Source organism: Pinus tabuliformis, chromosome 7 (genome assembly GCF_031772625.1).
Source record: "Pinus tabuliformis cultivar Carrire ecotype Pingquan chromosome 7, CPIR1, whole genome shotgun sequence".
Taxonomy (NCBI): Eukaryota; Viridiplantae; Streptophyta; class Pinopsida; order Pinales; family Pinaceae; genus Pinus; species Pinus tabuliformis.
The window spans coordinates 1,254,266,907-1,254,273,671 of NC_142293.1; the positions used below are offsets into that span (position 1 = coordinate 1,254,266,907).

Sequence of the window (6,765 nt, forward strand, 5' to 3'; positions counted from 1 at the left end):
AAGCATGGGTGTGTTATCTGTACAAGGCTTGAACATTTTAAGAAGCCAATTTTGGAATCTTGTAGAGTAATTTCAACTACTCGCGAGTTGCAAGTACAAGTACAAGTTCATAATATTGTAGAAACTTGAAATGTTTGAACTTTGAAGTGCATGTTATGTCTGGTTAATTCTTATAATAATAGAGAAATTAGAGAATCCAATCCAAATAAATGGTTTGTCCACATCTGAATTTCATCAAAATTTTCAAATAGAAAGATGGCCAAAACTTGTTTCATTGTAGTTATGGTCATAGTTGACCAACACTATAGAAACCCATGAATGATGACTCTTTGATCAGTTTTACTTTTGTATTATAACCGTAGAGATGATGAAGATAGAAATTTTATTTTCACCTTGGCAGAGCTAGCTTAGATTTAGATGGATATTTTATGTCTAAAGTCATTTTATGATGGATTGATAATGGAGGGCATGGAATGGGGAAAACAACACCACAAGGTTATGTCTATCATAGATGTAAAGTTCACGTATGTTCAGCTTTATCATGTCTTGTAACTTTTCAATCAAATTGTTCATTGAGAGCTTGGCTAATTCGTTTGACATGGATTCTCACCATGTTCTTTATTTTATCTAGGACATTTCATCCAACATTTTCCAACAAACAGGGATCCCAATTTTGACATCAAAAGGGTGAAGCCACCAACTATCATTCTCAAATAAATTCTTGTTGCTACTCTTGATGGCTCTTATGCATTGCCAAGCGGGGCAGTTGCAGTTTTGAGGCCTAATGCATAAGTCCTTTAAACCAAACCTCTATTAATTGGCAACTCCATAAAAGAAAATGTAAAGTGCAAGGTGCAATTAGCTATGCATTGTTTCTAAGTTATTAGGCGCTGATAAAAATAATTTATCATGTAGAGCTACTTTTGAAAAGGAAGTTTAGGGGTTCCCATCTAACCGTTTCATTGGTTAACTGCCACCTGAATTGCATTTCCCTTTATACAAGGAAGTAACGAAAGATGTTGTATTGACCAACAAATGTTGTTTCAATAGCTAATGTGACAAATGTAAGATAGATCAGAGAATAAATTACAGATACATTGAGATGTTACTTCCTTGTCTAACTTTTGTGATTAACGACATTATGTTTTTCTTAGAACATGTTGATAGATGAGTGTTTAAACTTCTGAAATCTTTTCAATATTTTTTAGGCATTAGAGACCATATCATATCAAATTCTAGATGTGTATGTGGAGAAAAACACATTCTTGCATATGATCTCTTTTCAAATAAGACTCTTCATGATACCATAAATCAAATTTTGGAGACAAACACCAGCAGTGCAAAAAATGTTGGCAAGTTGATACAAGTTCAAGGTATATTAATTAGTCAAAAAAGTATGCACGAGAACAATTTGATATTAGTTGTCTACTTATGGGTATCTAATGGGCCAAGTGTTTTCTGTTGCAGATATGGAGTCAGCGAGGTGTCCCAGAACCATAGTGCCATCTCCTTCTCTTCCAGGATGTGCAAAGGAGGCGAACACAACTCCTTCAAGATCTGACATGGAAAATTTGAAGGAAATTATCACTAAAATGAAGGCACCTTTTAACCAGCTACAACAATCATCAGAGAAAAACTGCTCTACAAAGACAACTTCACCACCTGAGGCAACACATGAGTCTATGAGCACAAAAGGGCCTCTGTCACAGGAGAGTACCCAACAATTGAGGAAGAAGTTCAACAAAAGTTTCCTATTGGTGAGCCAGGTACTTATTACTTGTCAAGTTTATTGTGGTGGTTATTTGGATTTGTGGCTTTCTAGATTTTTTCTATCCACAATAAGTAGGTATTTATCTATAGCAGTGTTGCTCATGCACTTCAATATTTGTTTGTTTTCAACAATAAATAAGTATAAGAATCAAGCTTGACAAGTTTCTACTAGTAATTCATCTTTATATTACTTTTCGCTTGGGAAACTGATGTTTTGGAAAGTGTAATTGGATTTTTCTTACCTTTGTATTCTCCATTCTCACTATAATTTCCTTTATTAATTACAAGAAAATGAATATATTTGGAAATGATGCATGTTGGGTGCTTTATCATTGTTACAACCAATGAGATGCAGTGGAGAGCATCACAGGATTTTGGAGTTGAAGAGTGTATGATGTTGTATGTTGCACCTACTGCATATAATGCTTGTTGGCCTAGTGCACAGTGGGGATCAGATGCTTACATGGCTTGTAATGGTGGTATCCCATACATGGGTTATGGACCAAGTCCTTTTGACATGTCATTTAATGGACAAATTATGCCAACGGATATGTAGGGAACACAGGGATATATGCCAGGTTTTGTCCCTCCTGTTCAAAGGTAAGGTGTTTTGTTTATTGATATATTTAACCATGTATAAAATGAGATTTTTCAATGTAGGATCATAATTAAGAGACCTGACCGAGTCTTCTGAGTATCCCTAAGTTTGACTGGTTGAGTCAAGTGTAATGATTAGGAGACCTGGTCAAACTCACTATAACTTGGTCAGTTTGAAGACATTGTCGAATTGGTCACTCTCATCTTAAATCAACGAGTTTTACTAGTATTAGGCAGTCTTGGAAGACTTGGCCATACTTTGAGTTGTGCAATATTTAGTCAAATTTGACCTGTAAAATAAAAACCTATACATGCCCAAACCAAGAATAAAAAGCACATTCCTAAATTGATTTTTGAAGCCAAATTTTACACTGAGTTTGTTTGCTGAATATCTATGATTCTGAGTCAAAGTATTACTCTTAACTTTGTGGAGTCATTTCAATTTTGTACTAACTGAGAAAATTTGCAAATTTTAGAGAATATATGGATTATGGTATGGGTAATTACAACTCTACTCCAATTTTGAGTAGAGAGGAGTTTGAAGCTATGTAAGCAGAGCAGAGGAGAAAAAAGCTAGAATATGAACAATGGAACAGTAGCAAGTAAGAAACCTTTAACTTTTAGAAAATAAATGCATATTCTAGGTGTTTTGAGGAACCTAAGTTATGCATTTCATATTTTTCCTTCATCAGATTAAAGGAAATAGTTTTAGGGTTGACAATGGTCGAGAATTTTGTTCCCAAACTTTTCCATCCAAGTAGCAGAATTGTGCAGATTGGATATAGATTTATCTCCTCAACCCTAACCTTACAGATGCCAGAACCCTTCTTTAACTTAGCTCATGCACATGGAGAGCCTGCCTTCAAAGATGCAATGAAAAGTATTGAAGACACCTTTCGCAACCTTTTTGTTAAATGTGTGCAAATATTGAATTAAAATCTTGTTTTCCCAATGTTATAAAATCCAAATGTTGCAGATGGTACTATAAAATTAAGTACCTTTGTCAGACTTTCAAATACCTCAAACAAACAACATTTTTTTGTTGTTGTTGAGGAGAGTGAAATTACATTTCATATTGTGGCAGGTGCTAGGCAATGAATGCTTGTTATTTCTTTAATTACCAAAACTTTTTCCTGCCACCGAGGAATTAACCCATTATTATGTATCACCATTGAGTTGTAATTATAATCACAATAGAGTTATTTAGATAACTAATCCAAGTAAAACTCTTTAATGTATTTGTGTTTCATCAATAATTCCATGTAAATCCCTTTCTTTTTGGCTTAATACATTATCCATTATGGCTTGCTTGACTGATTTTCTTCTCCTTCTCTTGATCTTCTCTGATGTCGATTTCTCTTGTTCTTATCTGAATCTATGATACTGATTAACAATAGATATATATAGATTGGAGGAAGGGGGTGGGGTAGTCTGAAGATTGGAGCTATTGAATAATAAATTAATCATTTAAAGTTGAAGCTATATTTAAAATTTGTTTTGATTTTACAATTTTAGAGTTGAAGAGTATAATAGCATTCAATGATTTTGAGGTGTTTGGGCCATTTAAAGTTTCTACAATTCTCATGTACAAGGCATTGTCATTTGGATCTTGGGGATCTTCTCAGATTACATATTATGAATTTGTTTTCATTCTGTGGTATTGATCACCCTTGCCTGGTTGGCCAACTGATTAGAAATAAAAATAACATATGCAATTAGTAGTTTTAAAGCTTTATATTTTCTTATAAAGCATTAGATGCAATTAGTAGTTTTAAATTAATGATCTTTTTAGGTCAGATTGGCAGATAACAAGGCTCACTTAAAGGGGGCTTAGATCATTTGAAAGAGAACGAGAATTGTGTTTGAATGTGCTATATACTCCTATCTCTCTACTAAGTTATACATCTGTGAGCCATGTGTTGAAATTATTTAATTGTTATATTGGAGATACCCTTCAGTGGATGCAAAGGAAATACAAATAGATTATATACAAGGAGCTACTCTACTGTAGCACCATTCAGATATCACATTTCCTATCAAGAAAAGAAACCCTTGGATAAAAGCAACATCAAGGATTGTAGTATCATTTTTTATCAAGGATAGAAACTATTGGAAAAAACAAAATCTGACAATTATAAAGGTAAAACCCATGAATATATACAGTAACCCAATCAAGAAACAAATTTCATGGGAAAGTATTTGTAACACCACATAATTCTGTTAATACATTGGCAGACTGTGGAGTAGGACTATCTTTTAATCATATGGAAGTTAACCTCTGGTCTGACTATCCTTTTCTTTAATAATTCAATGCTTTTCTATTGAAAGAATACTATTGAAAGACTAGGAATAGGCTGGTGGAGAGGGCTCCACAATGATGACCCTCCTCCTATTGGACTGACCCCTAGAGTAGCTTGACTTCTATTTTTTGTGATGATTATGATCTTGATGTACCTGCCAGGGTGTCTGTTTTGAAACTTGTATTCTATTTGGCTCCCACCATGTGGTGCTTTGAACTTTGATATTTTTTAGTTTGGTTGATAGTTTGTTGATTTCAAGTTCTTATTACTCTCTTCAAGTTCTTCCACATGAGAGTTAAAATATACCTCATATAGGACAATATGGAAGCATTGTCCTTAATAAACACATTTCCTACCATGATATGTAACACAAATACACTTTTTATTATGCTAGCATGCAATTCTCTATTGTGATGGAGTGCTTGTATGTCTGAATGTGCACTGAGGACACATGCAAAAGCCAGTTGGTCAGCATCCATGTCCACCTTTTGCATTTGATCAAACAATTTCAGTGTCACATCACAACAACCATTAAGCACATACACTGACATTATAGCATTCCATGATCCCACAATATTCACTTGAGTTTCACATAAGTTGTAACTCTCTACATGCTTAATATGCCCATCCACAAGAATTTGGATCAAAGTTCTTTGCAACGAGTTCATGGGAAAAATTGAGATATTTGTCAAACCTATGAAAGCTTTCTCCACAGGTTTCCACTACACCATTGATGTGCCCTTGCATATCGATATTCCAAAGTTCTATCAAATCCCTTTGCACCACAATATCATCATCCAGGAAGAGAACTTTATCGAGCTCTGAAAAGATCTCAGGGAGGTAGAAGTGAAGATGGTTAAAGATAGATAGATACTCTAGATTTTGATACTTCAAATTAGAGTCTGTATTCATACAATGTGACTTAAGTAAAAATCCTTTATAGATGCAGAGCCAAGTTGTCTAAAAAATGGGCTATAACTAGAATTCATCCATGTAAAGTCATCAATGGTCTGAACCTGAATTGTTGCTTTCCCTTAGGGTTTAGCCAAGAACCACATTTTCATAGCTGCATAGTTTAGCTTATCAGTGACCAAATGAAATACATGATTGAGCCAGTGGGAGCTTTTTCAATTCTGATTTCAAGTTCTTATTTCCTCTCTTCAAGTTCTTCAACACGAGAGTTAACAAACCCCTCATATTATGGAAAAATTTTTTTATAAACAAATTTCCCACCATGATATGTAACACAAATCCACTTTTGATTATGCTAGAATGCAATTCCCTGCAGTGATGGAGTGCTTGTATGTTAGCACATGCACTAAGGACACATGCTATGAACATCGACTCTATCAGTTTTGTTAGGGAATGCAAAGTGTAGGCGTTTTATCATGTGAAGTTTGCTTTACAGTTGGTTTTTCATGATTGTGTTTTACTCTACTATGAAGTTTGTCTTATGAATATAATAATCCTTTCTCCTCATTAATCTTCAATTTAATTTTTTGTACATGCTGAAATGAAGTGAAGTTTAGGTTCAGTCTTGAAGGTTTTTTAGGAATGAGGATATTATATAATATAAAAAATTATTTAGAGGTTTCCATGTCCACATTCATGTCCTTGTTTCTTGCAGCACTACCTCTCTATCACTCTACATTCATCTACACTTCTATTGGCATGCCCTTGCACCTTTTGGTGGAAATGGTAGTTGTATTGTGTAGTTCTTTTTGCTTTGAGGTTCTTGTCTTCACACCCCTTTTCCAGTTGAAGTACTTGTGGGAGGACATAGTTATCATTTAGATGTAGAGAGAATTTCCCTTGTATTCATGCAATTGCAGCTTTGGATACCCATGCTTGGTGTGGATTTGGAAGTGTTTGAATGCCCCTTGGATATTTTGTTCGTGTAACAGATATTAGCCAATATTTGTGCTTACAATTTTAACATATGTTTAGTGGTTACATTTCAATTGATTATTGTATTTTGATATTTTGAATTAATTAATAATGAGAATCACTCCAAATTAGTTTTCCAGACCCCATAGATAGTAGGATTCAAGCATGTAGCGCATTATTCATAATTGCATTGTATATACTCATTGTTTTT

The 6,765-nt window shown here is 34.2% G+C and overlaps 1 pseudogene; it reads left to right on the plus strand.

The window, feature by feature from the left end:
* Window positions 1–473: 473 nt before the first annotated feature.
* LOC149251929 (E3 ubiquitin ligase PQT3-like) lies at window positions 474–1,822 on the plus strand (annotated as a pseudogene).
* Window positions 1,823–6,765: the final 4,943 nt, after the last annotated feature.